Source organism: Glycine max, chromosome 7 (genome assembly GCF_000004515.6).
Source record: "Glycine max cultivar Williams 82 chromosome 7, Glycine_max_v4.0, whole genome shotgun sequence".
NCBI classification, from domain to species: Eukaryota; Viridiplantae; Streptophyta; class Magnoliopsida; order Fabales; family Fabaceae; genus Glycine; species Glycine max.
This window is the reverse complement of record NC_038243.2, coordinates 3,638,945-3,654,263: the sequence shown is the minus strand read 5'-3', so window position 1 is coordinate 3,654,263 and position 15,319 is coordinate 3,638,945. Positions and strand designations below refer to the sequence as shown.

The window sequence follows — 15,319 nt, the reverse complement described above, 5'->3', positions numbered from 1 at the left end:
ACAATTCTTCATCTTCTTCTACTTCTTCTCATTGCTTAATAATTGGGTTTGCATCACTAAAATACAACCAAAGTTCTTGTTGATTCAATACTTGAACTTCCATTTTAATCTTTACTACTTTGATAAAATTGGTACACTTATCAATAAGTTAACAATCTTAGACATAAATATTTATTTCCAACACTTTTTTCTTTCTTATAGTTATTGTTCCTTCTAGTATGTTTTAGTAATTTTAAGAAATGATATTTTATAAAGGAAATTTGACTAAATATATAAGAGTTGTTTATTTTTATTTAACTATAGATTTATACAAAAAAATACATTTTTTATTTTTAAAAATGTTTTATAAAACATATTAGTTAAAACCTTAATTAGACAACAAAATTATCTTGTACTCAATGTTTTAAAAATCAAACTTATCATTAATTCAGTCATTGCATCAATCAATCATTATTGAATGGATGAATCACTAATTGAACCGCATGAATCAATTGCAATTAATATAAATTATAAAATTCCGAATCAGTTGCAAGTTTGAAGTACAACGCAACTTTTATTTTGTAATTGGAACTTTAAAAATGAGCTTGTTAAATGGATTATAGTTAAGTGGATTAAAGGAAGGCAATATAGGATGTTGGGGTGGGCGTCCTTACTCCTTACAGAGGATTTCAAAGCTGTGGAGGGAAGAGGACAGTGAAAGAATATAAATTGTGAGACAATGTTGAAGAATACTTGATTTTTTATGCTGCTCATCCAACGGGAAAAGCCTATCATCAAATTGATGTGGTGACGTGGAATGGAGATCACAAGGTTGCAGGGCCTTATAATCTTAGAGAACTATATTGAAGTTGAACACTGTCAACATACAAGTAGCTAGAGAGAGAGCAGAACCTACACCTTATCTTAAGATGCTAATATATTACATCTCACCCCTGTATGTAGTATTGTTCTATCCATCAAGCTTTTTCAGAAATATAAAGCCATTTTTTACTTTGATTTATTTTTTAATACACTGGAAAAAGAGAAATGCCTCATAACAAGTAGCTATAAATGCAGCCCTATGACTATAAAAAGGGGTTAAAATTTCACACTTTATTATCCATCCAAAATAAGTATGAGAAGGGGTAAATGGGCTGAGCTCAATAGCAATTGCTGCATGTTAATGTTCAGCACTAATTCCCTTCTTGCTTTTCATATTAATCTTTCCACGCAACTGAGTTATTTCAAGGTTAAAGTCACTGAAACAGAAACTATGTGAAGTAGAAGGCAAAGGACTATCTGATGCTGTCTAATTAATTAGTTTTGGAGAAAACTACTATTGTTTCACTTAGTTTCTCGTTAGATATCTACAACAAAATCATTCACATGTTTTGATGATAGCTTTAAGCTTCTGGGATGATTAGTTTTATGAGATTGTAAATCACTAGAGCAACAAATGATGGATGTGCTGAAAAATTACATAAAGTGTTTAAGCAAACAACGATGACTTAAAATTCTGCCACTGTCAGACAAGAAGAGCACTTACACTCAATAGTTTTACAAGTTGATCAAATCACCGTAGAAGAAAAATCTTTTGAATTACACCAAGGGGAACTCATATATACACCTGTTTCTTCCATCTTAGTATTTCACTGCAGCTGTCCAAGTACCTTGCACACTAGGGTGTTTGGTTACATGTCTTGTCCTCAATTTTACTACCTTCCTTCCCAATGCATTCCTTAGCCTAGTAAGTCTTCTGGATCCATATTCTTCATGCATATTACTCGCTGGTTTTTGTTCTCTGCATTTCATAGAAGAATATCGAACCAACAAAAGCATTTTCCCACTAGGTGTGAAGGTTAGCTATATGGATGAAACAACACCATGAAGTCCTATCCTAAATCATAGCTAATGACAAACCATTTAAGTAATCCTTCTAAATGTTACCCGATAGTATTTTATTGGATTTCCCAAACCTCTAACCATTGAAGTACCTTTATCTAATCTACTTTCCTTACTGGGAGTTTCTTGAGATCCTTTTTCAAATATGCTCAAACTACCTAAGTAAAGATTCTAACATCTTTTTCACGATAGGTGTTACTCCAACTTTTTCTTTATAGCATTCATCATCCCATCTTGTCTTGTATGTACTCATCCATTTTAACAATCTCATCTTTGCAACATTGAGCTTAATTTTCTTATTGGCTTTATACAGGCCAATATTCAATCCCATACAACATTGCATGGGAGAATCATCAATTACAACTATGGAAAAAAAATTAGTCACAAAGTTACAAGTGAGCACAACAATCTTACTGTAAAAACCCTTCAGATGAGGATGCTGACCACGAATGAGCTCAGTAGCCACCTCTAATTGATGATTCTTCTCCTTAAACATTGGCAAATGTGACTCCATTAATGCCCTATCAAATATTTAAAACTAAATTAAGAATCTGCTATTCAAAGCAGGAAAAAAACGTGAAAAAGATACTTGTTCATAAAATACTAATTCCTAGACTTCAATACTAATACTACGTATAATGCAAAGAAAAGCAGAAGGAGAAATGTGGTTATCAAGAAGTAGAGTAGATTTAAAACTTTTTCTAACTTAATTGTTGAAAGGCTATGACTGGCATGAAGTGTCAGTAGTTACAGCCAATAAGGCAAAACAAAAAATTGTAAGACTAGGATATTTGTAAAGCACCAAACAAGAAAGGAAAAATTTGAAAAACGTAATTCAAAAAATTTTCCCAGTCTGCGGAGAATGATGATGCTCAATATAAAATTCAGTTAAAGTTATTATCTAGGATTCTAGACTCGGAAGCAAGCAGAGTGAAGGCAAGGAATGCAAAGACTTAAATTTTACTGGTATGCAAAATAAAAAACAAAGACAAAACATCGATTTCAAAGAACACAATTACACAAGTCTAATTTGAACCTTGTTATTATAATTTATTAGATGTATAATTATGTAAGACTGTAATCAAATCTCAGTTGCCAAGTCCTGGAAGGAATTTCAAGTATCCAGTTATCAAATTACATATCATCATATATGAATCATGATGACCACATCATTTATGAACTATTCTACTCCATCCCATCAAAAAACATATCCTCAGAGATTAACTACAATGTTACAAATAAATAAATATAGGCAGGAATCCAGAAGAAAAAAAATCCCCAGCTACCTGAAAAAAAACTTTATTGTTACCAAGAACATAAATATGAATATGAGCATAAGATACATTAATTTGAAGATATGATGAAATTGTATTTGTACCTTATACCTCTGCTACTTCCACCCCATTCGCAAAAGCTAACAATCAGCTTGTGAAGTTACCAAACCCCTCGCAAAGCCATGTGAACCTAAAAAAGGGGGAGAAAAAAGGCTTCAGAGAAACATGATGTGATTTTATTTTTTTTATCAATATCAGCTAAATAAACTTTTATTTATAAAGAAGCTAAAACCCTACACGAGATATGTCAAGCAAGCTAAATCCCCTTGAATAAAGTCTAACCCCCTATAGATGAACTTAAGTTTACATATACTAATGGCAATACAAATTAAAGAGCACCCCACCCCACTGCATGACATATGAGACCAACCAAAACCACATTACATTTTTCCATCCCAAACTGTCACTGCACAATAAACCACCACATGACAGATTGAAAATACGAGTCTCCACACAATACCAAACATCTACAACTCACATCAAATTAGCGTACCAGAGAAACATGATGTGAATGAATGAAACACTACTTAAAATTTCAAAATGTTGTTAATTTTTTTATCCGCAAATGTTATTGTTAACTTTTTTATCTGTAAATATTAGTTGTTAATTGTAAGTTTTTTTGTCAGCAGAAAGAATCCAACCCTCAACCTTTCACACCCTCCCTCCTTCTCCTTTTATCATCAAACCAACCTTATAACCCCTAATGTGAAGGGTGATCATCCAAAATAACTTGGCATTCAGAAATTAATTTTCATTGAAGTTCTCGAACAACCTTAACAACCATGAACCTGAGTTCAAGTCTACACATTCAATTACTCATTATAAAAAAAAAAGTCTACACATTCAATTGTTATCATCATTGGCAGAAACAAACACTATGATATGAATGCACACTCACTCACCTGCGCACAACAGATTTCAGAAGCAGCAACAAATTCTTGTGTGCCCTGCTCTCCCTCTCTACTTCACCAATCTGACAAGGGTTTTCTTAATGTTGCTCGCCTGCTGCAAAACGTTGTCGTCTAGACTAAAGAGTTTTTTTCGTACTTAATTATATAAATTTATTTATTAATTAAATTATTTATAAAGTTATTTATTAAACATTTTTGTTCTAAATAATTATCAGAAAATAAATAAAATAAACATTTTTTTAAGAAAACATTGACATCTAAAGGATTTAAAAAAAAAAATGCATGACTAGTCATGGTGAAATTATCACCATGTCATGTCATCATAGTAAGCTTTTTTTTTTCCTTATGGTGTCATCATGGTAAGTTGGTAATCTGGAGTTCTTCAAAATAGTTACTACGTGTTATTTATGATATAGTAGGTATGGGTAGGCTACTTATTAATATCTAATCAAATATTTTACTTATAAAATATAAATTTTATTATATTTATGTTTCAAGCAAATGTAATATGTATAACTTATATTCATCATATATTTTTGACAATAATTCATCAAATATTTTACTTAAAATGTAAATTATACTCATCAAATCACCAAGTAAATTACTAGTTTGGCCCCGGAAGCGTTGTGGTTATAACTTGTAAGCATCACAAGAAACCCTCCCCAATGGGATGAGTAAAAGCAACCGTTTCAAGAACACGAACAACAAACTTTACATAACTTGCTGGTTACATATGTCTCTCCAATAATTTTACACAAGTCCCTTTCCCCTGTTTATCACTCTAGCTATACCTATCCTCAAAAATATTTTTTTTTTCATTACCAGGTATAGATCAAATAATAATAACCACACGTATACTGAAGGGACTATTTTAATGTGATTAATGATCTTGAATTTGATGAAAAAAAAGTTTAAACTTTAAATAAAACTTAATACACGCAACAATAAATGAATATAGAATCTCGTTTAACTATAAATCGAGAGAAATTAGTACTTAGAAAAAAGACACTTTTAAGGTACTCCCTCAATAAAAAAAAAAATAAAGTTTGTATCATATAAAAGATAAATAGTTATTTTTGTCCTTAAACCTACAGAGCATTCATAAATTTATTGTCGAAAGATGGAAATTTAAATTTTATTCCTTGAAAGTGAAAAAAATACATGAAAGAACCTATATGATACATTCATAGACGAATTTGTCATCTACTCACTTAGTGACAAAAATGTCAATCTATCCATAATATAATTTAATATTTGTCTTTCTCTTTTTTTTAATCGTTACAAGTATAACATTATAATAAACACTTAAAAAAATAAAAAAAACAAAAATAAACTAGAAGAAACATAATAATAAGCATAATCTATCTATTATTCTAAAAAATTTAATGTGACAATACCTTACCGAAACTCAAACAAAAATACACAACCATTAAATTAATCCTTAAAAAAATGAGACCTAACTTAATTTTTTCACTACCTAATGTTTTTACAATAAAAATTTCTGAGCAATAGATATGTTATGTTTATTAATCAATATTTTGTTTTTTATTATGTTTATTCTAATTTATGCTTGTTTTTCTTTTTAAGTGTTTATTGTAATATTATGTTTGTAACGATTAAAAAATAAAAAATATGAAGATTAAATTATATTTTGAATAAATAGTCATTTTTATCTTGAATGTGTACAACATTGATAAATTTGTTCCCAAATGTATCCCATAAGTTCTTTCATTAACCATAACAGATGGAAATTGACAAATAGATGGATTTATCACACTTTTTTTACTTTTAGAAACTAAAATTTGAATTTTCATATTTAAGGATAAATTTGTTAGCGTTCTACACATTTAAAAATAAAAATTATTATTTATCCAAATTTAAATGTCTAACATGTCCCATCTTATTTATAATATTAAAAGTTGTTACAGTGAGATACAACAATGATGCTCGATCCTAACTTCTTAATAAAGATGGGTCATTATTATCTCTAAATTTTGTAAGCTACTATTATACTGTATATTGTATCTCACTTTAAATAACATTTTTAATTAATTTCTTGCTACTACTTGATTTGATACATATTTAATTATTTAACCCGAGAACAGTTAAAAATAACGATTGAGAGATAGAAGTAATGTAGAATTTATTTTTCCTGAAAAAAAAGTAGAATTAACTTGGACTTCCAAAATGCACAACACGAGTTTATTGCCATAAGTGCACAACGAAGCTTGAAAGCTCTGATACAATATAGATAAGTATTCGGGATATTATTCATGTACAAAAGAAAGAAAAAAAAAGATTAATCTTATTGAACTCATGCTAAACTGAATTCTAGATGAGTTCTTATAATAGTAGTGTAGAAGTAATAAAATAAAGGTGCTAAAAAGGGAGGAGGGAAAAAAAAATAAATAAATAAACACTCGTAACATACTATTTTTTTTTAATCAACAAAATTAGTATAAATTATATATATGTGGGTACAAAGGGGGTCCAAAACCCGTATACATGTGATTAATGGCAGAAAACCAGCAATATTGGTTACCGAATATTAAGTGCAATTAATGGAACGTTATATCATAATTGTGTGAGGATTGCAGGAAAAGGTGATTCACCTTAAGTGTGTGGTAATTAACTTTAGCATTGCTAGCTAATTACAATTATATCTTGATATGGCCTAAGAGAAATTATTAGATGTAAATTATTTTGGTTAAGATTGCCGATTAGAGATTGTTCAATGATTTTTCGTGAAAATTTGATGTGACAATGAATATACATCTAATATAACAGGAAATACACATGACTTTTCTAGGGAAATGTTACTTCATGAATGATGCTATTATACTCTTCTTTGCAAGATAAGTTTAAACAAATTTATCAAACAATTTGACATAAGATGTGGATGTAGACTAATAATAAGTCAAATTATGTAGTCTTCTACAATTTTGTGCATGTTGCTAAAAATATATTGATCAAGTCCATTAAGTTGGATATATTTTTTTATTATTCGTAAAAATTGAAGTCGAGTATTAAAAAATTTACAATAATTTACATAATTTATTTAACCAATTAATTTAAACCAACTAGTTAAGTTGGGTTTGCTTAGGACTTGGTCTAAAGCAAAGATAAAGGAATTTTTTCAATGGATTCAATAAGACTGTGATTTGCAAAGTTCTCCCTTATCTGCATCATAAAATTAGGCCAAACAATTACAATGAATATTTAAAAAAGAAAAGGAAGAAGCAATTGCTGCCTTAGTTCCACCCTCATGTGGCAAATTCCTTAAAAAACAAAGTACTATTTTGTTGGTAAACTTGACAAGTATATAGGGTTTTGGCTATTTGGGAATTGGGATAAGATGCTAAGGAGGGGAAATGCAGCGGCGGCTTTGATTTGTTGCCATATATCCATATCGGTGATAAAGACATGGATTTCACTTTACGGTGGCTAAAATGATATAATATAATTAATTCATAGAGTTGCATGCATAAAGAAAGGAATAGTATAGGTACTAGTGGAAAAGTATGTAAGTGGTAATGAATGAGCTTGAATCCTTTTTTGTGTCTATTGAATAGTAGTGCCGCGTAATAATTGAATTGATAATTTATATATTGCTTTTCACTCTCAACTCTCATCTAAAATTCAAGAATATATCATCCACCCGTCAATTATTATTATTGTATAATTAAAAAGAATCGATGAAAAGCTTTGTTTTGACATGTTACGCCCTCCCTTTGCCTTTGTCTTTCCACGTTCTCAATAATTGCCACTCTCTCTCTCTATTGATTAGCTCTATGCTGCAGTGTATATGTTGATTTTGGGTCATGTCAAACGTGGACAATGTCACCTGAAGCTGAAGAAGCCAAAGAACGAATGAGAGCAACGTGAACAAGAAGATCTCATATACAATTATTATACATACAAACCTACTTTTCTAAATGTACAGTACAAGACAACAATAAAGAAAACCAAATAGCTGATTCAATTAATTGAACCGAGTAAATTGTTTTAACATAGTACCCAAACATTGGGCTGCACACATAGGTTTTTTTGTTTTTCTTCTTTTACGTTCAAAATTAAACATGATTGGAATTTTCAAGCATGATCACATTATAATCATAGGAAATGTAAATTAAAAAAATGAACTAATAAACAAAATCAACTTAGAACAACACACCGATCTGGCAAGGTGACCAAGAAAAATTTTTATATTAAACTGACCAAATCATTAATAGTTTTATTTACAAATTAAGTTTTATATAAAACTTATATTACACTGTTGACTCATTGGCAAGTGCCCCAAATCGTTACAAGTAGTAAATCTTGGAAGTCTGAGTGTCGAATCCACAGGGACTTTGTTTGTACTTAGATTAATGCAAACCCAATTTAAAAGCAAGAGATAAGAATTTAAAATAAAAGATAAAGAAAGATAGAAGATAAAGTAAAGAAAAGATGAGATATTTAAAGATAAACTTAGAAGAGAAAAGAAAAGATAAGATAAAAGAATTAAAGATAAAATTAAAAGATAAAGAAAAAGATAAAAGATAAAAAAAATAAAAGATTTAGATAAAAGATAAATTCAAAATAAAATAGTGTTAGGAAGTGACTTGCCTTGTTTGCCTAGGATGTATGAGTTTATGATTTTTTCTTTACCAATTCAGGTGATTTTATCCTGCCCACATCTATTCGTCTACTTGCCCCTGATGCCTCACGATGACAAGCCTAATTTACCTATCTATCTCCCAAATGCCTTTGCAAAGACTCAATAGATAAAATGCATGAAGTTCTAATTCTAGATGTTTGCTTTGACGCAGGGGCATAATGCAATCACTCTATGCCTAGCAATAATTTTATTATGATATCTTTTCTTCTTGTTCTATTAGAAGTTATCCTCTCCCGAGCGTCTAGCCCCTAAAACTAATGCATGCATATGTTCTTTAAATCTTATTTAGAAGTTACCTTCTCCCTAGCATCTAATCCCTTGGACTGGCTCTCTATTTATAGCTGCTGAAGTGGGCTTTGGGCCTTCGTAGGCGCACTCAGCGCGACACCCCCTCGCTCAGCGCGCGTGTAGATCGCGCGCTTAGCGCACATGTTGCACGCTTAGCGCGTGCTTCTGTTAGATCGCGGGCTTAGCGCGCGTGTTGCAGGCTTAGCGCACGCTTCTGTTAGATCACGGGCTTAGCGCGAGTGTTGCAGGCTTAGCGCACGATTCTGTTAGATCGCGGGCTTAGCGCGTAACGCGCGCTCAGCGCACGTATTGGACTGGGCCTGCTTCAGATTTTCTTCTTTTCTTCAATTTTTCTAGCCTTTTTGCTTGTTACACCTCCAGTTTTTATATCTGCAGCCAAAATTCAACAAAACTTCAATTCTTTAATATTTAAGCGCAAATAACTGCTAAATAATTATTTTTAAAGACAATTTTGCCTTATTTTCTATTATCAAAATACAATTATTTAGCAGTTATCATACACCAATGATTATACATCACTGATTAGTGAATATCATTAACCTAATGGCTTAAACATGTTTTACTTTTAAAAATCTAATAGTTTTTTATTACAATTTTAACTTGAATTTAATTTGTTTTGTTTTATTTTTTAATTTCTTTTCAGGCATGACTAAAGGTATCTTTAACTGATAGTAGAAGATTAATTAATCTATAGAAAGATCATGAGTAACTCTCTCGGTAAAGTATTTTCTGCACACATAATTGGAAATCAAATCTTAAATAGAAAAGTTAAGAGCTTTTGAAAGCAAATTTTTTTAGGCACTGATATATATCATTTATACAGTGATTTTTAGCATACATATAAGCATTTACGGGTGACAAAAGTATCTCTTTTGATATAGGTAATTTGAAAATTATTTGATTTATATGCACAAATTATATATTAAAACCATTTGAGTAAATTCTATTTATTTTTTTAACTTATTTGTTATTGAGTATGAAAAAATTAAAATAACTAAGTAGTACGTTGCTTTCTGTAAAAAAAAAAAAAAAGGTAGTACGTTGCTAACATATTTAGATCGTTCCATGACACAAATATTTTTCCTTTTTTCGCAGGCCTATTGTTTGATGGTTCTTTGGTATTAATAATAATTTTAATTCTCGTACAGTATGCCATTGTATGGAGTCTTGGATATATATTTTAAGTTGTACTAAATAAATACTTTGTACTAAATATATATTTTAAGTTATACTATATCATATAATATCCTATGAACGAATATCGTTTGATTTGATATAGATGTGAAGTTCAATGGATTTTGGTTAACTTATCTGATAGATATTTGTTATTTTGGACATGTTGATTTTTAGAGAAAATTCTATGGAAATTTTTTAAAATTTGAAAAGTACGTTTGCTATGTATGTTTGTGATGGTTAAAGCTTACCAAATTAAAAGGTGTTTCAGTTAACTTAACCTATGCGCCGATCAAGCTTTAATTAATAATTATTGAGTTCTGAAACAACCAAGAGTGAGACAATTTCATGCAATTTCTTTGGTTTACATCATCATAGAAATGGAAGACAAAGAACACATTGACTCATTTAATTAAGTTTATAACTGTTCTCACACTAACTATGAAAATGGGATAAAGGTGTTTCAAAAGTATATACAATTTAGGAGTATTTACTTCTCCATTTTTTTTGACATCGACTCAATTATAATAGTTTGATTTTTTTTTTAAGTGTTTGGATAGAATATGAAATAATTCAATTGATCTCATCATAAATGAATTGAATAATAAATTATATATTTTTAAACTTCACTCAACTAATTTTTAGTTCATATAATTTATTAAATTATTAAATTAAATCATTCATATTTTTCTTTTTTAAGTTATTTTTTTTATTTTTATCTTATTTTTTTATTTTTCTTATGTTAATATAATATTTTATTATTATTTAAAATAAAAATATTATATTAGTATTAAAATCATTAATTTTATTAATCAAATATTATTATAATTTAATTTCTTTTAAATATATTTAGTTTTTATATAATTATAAAACTTTAGACATAAATAAATTATTATTTTAAAAGAAATATTTAAAAAAAAATATTTAAATCAGATTAATCTAACTTATTTATGATGGGATTGATTCGAATTGATTTATAAAAAAATTATACAAGCCAATTCAATTTAACCCGTAAAATTTTAATTAGATTAAATAATAAATTTAACTATCGATCCAATCCAACCTTTGAAGACCCTATTATATCAAAATCTAGTATTTTTTTTTATTTGAAGATCTGTTACTAGTTTGCATCATGAAAGAAATTAATTAGGAAGGTGGAATCTCACGCGCTTGTGGCGAGTGGGGATAGGAATGAGAGAAAAGACACGTGGTTGTCGGGTGAAGACGTAAACATCACGTGGTATAAGATGAGATGTCCATGTAGCGCCACGTCATTGTGCCAGCTGTCGACAATTACGTTGAAAGATCTGGCCACGTTTATTAAAACCCTCGAGACTCTTTCTCTTCTTTCTCATCATCGTGCATCCACCACATATAGAGGAAAAGATAAATAAAATAAAAGTGAGGGTAAATATTTTAAATTAAAATAAAATATAAAAATATAAATTTTATCTTATTTTATCATCTTTAATTTCATTTTTCACTTTCTTTTACTGAAACAGACGGATCCTAAATATAATAAAGCAACATTTTCTTTAAATAACCGTGTTAAAAGTTTGTTTATTTGGATGGAAGGAAGTAAAGAAAAAAATATAATTTTATTTTTTAATACTACATTGATTTTTTATTATTTATTATCTATTTAACTACAAAAATGTAGCATTATTTGTATATTTTTCCTTTTTTGTCTGTTATCCCTCTTTTTTTATTACTTAAACATAATGCTAGTGTTTGTTTTTTTTTCAAAATAATTACTATTTTTAAGTAATTTTAATAAATTGACATATATAATTATTTTGTTGAGAAGTTAAACTCAATCACTTCAATACCTTGTCTAATTGTTTTGTGTCCCATCTTACTTAAAAACAAAAACGAAGGGTGTGTTTAATTGAGGAGAAAAGATAATAAATAGAGAAGAAATTATGTGAGTTTTGATAAGTTTTATATCTCTTATATTTTATTTTAATTCAAAAAAAAAAATCTTCACTTTCTATTTTTTTTAATTTTCATCATCTAAACCAAAAACACCCAATCATATAGAAAGAGAAAGAAAGAGATATAACTAGTGTGAGAAATATTTTTATACGAGAGCAAGAATATTATATTTAAATCATGCAACCATTTACAATTGAAGTTATAATTAGTATATAATAATATTATCCTTTATTATCTATTTAACTGCAAATAAGTAGCATTATTTTTATTGTTTTTTTATTATCTCACTTGTTTTCCTTTTATTAAGCACATAATGTTGGTGTTCATTTGAAACTTATTACTATTTTGAGCTATTTCAATAAACTCACAAATATATATAAACAACTACTAATAAGACTTTTACGTAGGAGTGTCAATGAATCAACTTATTCGTAAACTAATCAAACTTGACTTATTAAATGTTTGATTTTTTAATTAAATAAATAAATTTAACTTAAGACTGAACTCATTATTTAAATGAGTTAAGCCTAAACTTTCAAAGATCGACATTAATAACTCATTAATTTATGCACCATAATAAAATTACATAAGTCTCACAATATCATATCACATGTTTATCACTTGTTTTTTTAGGTTATTATCTTGTATTAACATGTTTTATTAAATGCTAAATTGATTAAGTTAAATAATTGAAGAATTTTTTTTGCAAATTAAAAAATAATGTTATAAATGAATGAAACAAACTAAATCAAATCAAGCTTAAGTTTTAGTTTTTTAAACAAATTCAAGGACAAACTTTTAGTTAAATTCATTTAAATAAGTGAGTTAAATTTGAACACCTATTTTCAGCTCATTTATACTCTTATCCTCAAGACATTAGTTAAGAAATTAAAAAAAAATTATTAGGATGCCCAAAATTATAACTTTGTGATATTCTTTTATGTTTTTTACAATAAATATTTTTTATATAATATATATATATATAAATATATATGTATATAATTATTTTATTAAGTCATTATTTTATTAAATGACTTAAACTCAATCCTTTGTTAATGTGTGGATCAACTAGCCTAAATGTAATTCATATTTAATGTGACTCAAACTTAACAACGTTGATTCACATTTTAAGCATAAAAGAATACTATAGGAAAAGCCTTATTTATTGAAGAAATAGTTTAGTTGAACGGTTAATTGTTCAACGAATAAACATTTATGACAAATTTATTAGGCACGTTTAGCATACCTTCAATTATGTGCGTACCGACCAATGCCAATTATTGTGTGAAAATGATAAATTATTTAGCTTAAACCGTAAGTCCAGTAGTCGTTCACACCTTTCCCAAGTCAAATATTCTTAGAAAAACAATGACAATAGCAAAAGAAAAGAGCCATTTTATATTCATGTTTTACCTTCGGGGAAAAAAGGGGAATTGTATATAATTGTTTTATTTAATTAGTTTTTCACATAAGGATAAGGAGATATAAAGTCGATTGAGGAGGATTGAAACTTTGGAAAGAGTGAAGAGAGAAGGGAGAGATAAAGGTCAAGGTTTAAATTTTTTAACTAGTATTTTTAATAAAATTAATAAATTAATATTTATGGATACAAAAATTTCACATATATAAAAAAAAGAAAAAATCTCTAATGCGTAAAAAATGATGAGAAAATAGGAAAGGGAATGAAGAAATATAACATAGGATAAAAATTTTGTAAGTACGTGTTAAATATTTGAAAAAAAAAGTTTTATCATTTATATTGATTTTATTTCACTTGAATATAATTATTTCTAATAAATAACAAATATGATCTTGAAAAAATATTATCTTCTGGAGATAATAATTTGAGTGTGATATCTCTTCAAATGATCGTCATTGTCTTTGTTTGTCAACCAATAATCACCTGAATTATTGACTTTTAATAATAAATTTTTGTTATATTTTAATAGTTAATTTAACTAAAAAATTATACTGAATTTTTAAAATGTCATTTAAATACTAGAAATTTATAGAATAGTTAATTTTATATACTTTTATGACTTACTCAGAATAGTTTAAATTTAAAAATAACTAATTTATAAATTTTATTTTACAAATTATTTTGTGGATAAAAAAGATAGAGTACTTTTTTTGTATTGAAAGATAGAGTATTTTTTAAATAATCATTAAAAAACATTTATTTATATTTTTAAATTTTTTTTGGATGAATTGAATAACCATCCATAAGAAAATGTTAATGGATGGAACTTTATTAAATAAATCAGGGATGGGTTGGCTTCTTTTTCAATGAAATTTTAATAGATCGTAAATAGATTAATGTATTGTTTTAAATCCATTCATTATAGTCTAAATAAAAAATTTGATCCATTAGCTTGTGTGGCCTAATCATGCTCAAAAGTAGTTTTATTCAACACAGAAATACTATGGATGACATCATTGCTATTGTAGAAACCATTTATTCTCTAATTCATAGTAGGGGAAAGAAGGGTTTATTATTATTAAAGCTAGACCTACAGAAAGTATATGGCCAACTTAAGTGGCGTTTTATACGCAATTATCTGAAGTTATTTGGTCATCCGAAACAGATAATAATTCATATATCACTTTGTTTCCATTTTACATATTTGAGTATCAATTGGCACGATAACACAAGGTGATGGATCTTGCCAATATATTTTGAAGGGGCCAATTAAGTTAAATTAATATATAGTAAAAAATTCATATAGTTGTTAAATAGAAAAAATAAATGGGGGGCTATGGCTGCCAGGCCTGCCACCACTCCAACTAAGCTCTGGAAGTGGAAACACCTCTCATAGCTTCAACTCTTCTTGTGACCTTCATTAAGGGATTTTTTATAGACAAAAGAAGACCTGCAAAGCAACACAAAAGAAATAGACATTTCATATGTTAGCATTCCAATTTCTTGTGAGGATCAGCTACAAACCCAAAACATATTAAAAAGAAGAAAATAACAAGGTCTTTGGTGGAACAAAGTCAAAGAAACCAATATACATTAAGGAAATATCCTATTTTCTCATATTTGTTTGTTATTTGCACTGAATGTTTGAGGCATAATATTTGAGACTTAGTTTCTGTTAGACTACAAGTGTGAGATG

The 15,319-nt window shown here is 28.3% G+C and overlaps 1 pseudogene; it reads right to left on the bottom strand.

Moving 5' to 3' along the window:
• Positions 1-1,455: 1,455 nt before the first annotated feature.
• On the bottom strand, positions 1,456-3,339 carry LOC100810633 (54S ribosomal protein L51, mitochondrial-like; annotated as a pseudogene).
• Positions 3,340-15,319: the final 11,980 nt, after the last annotated feature.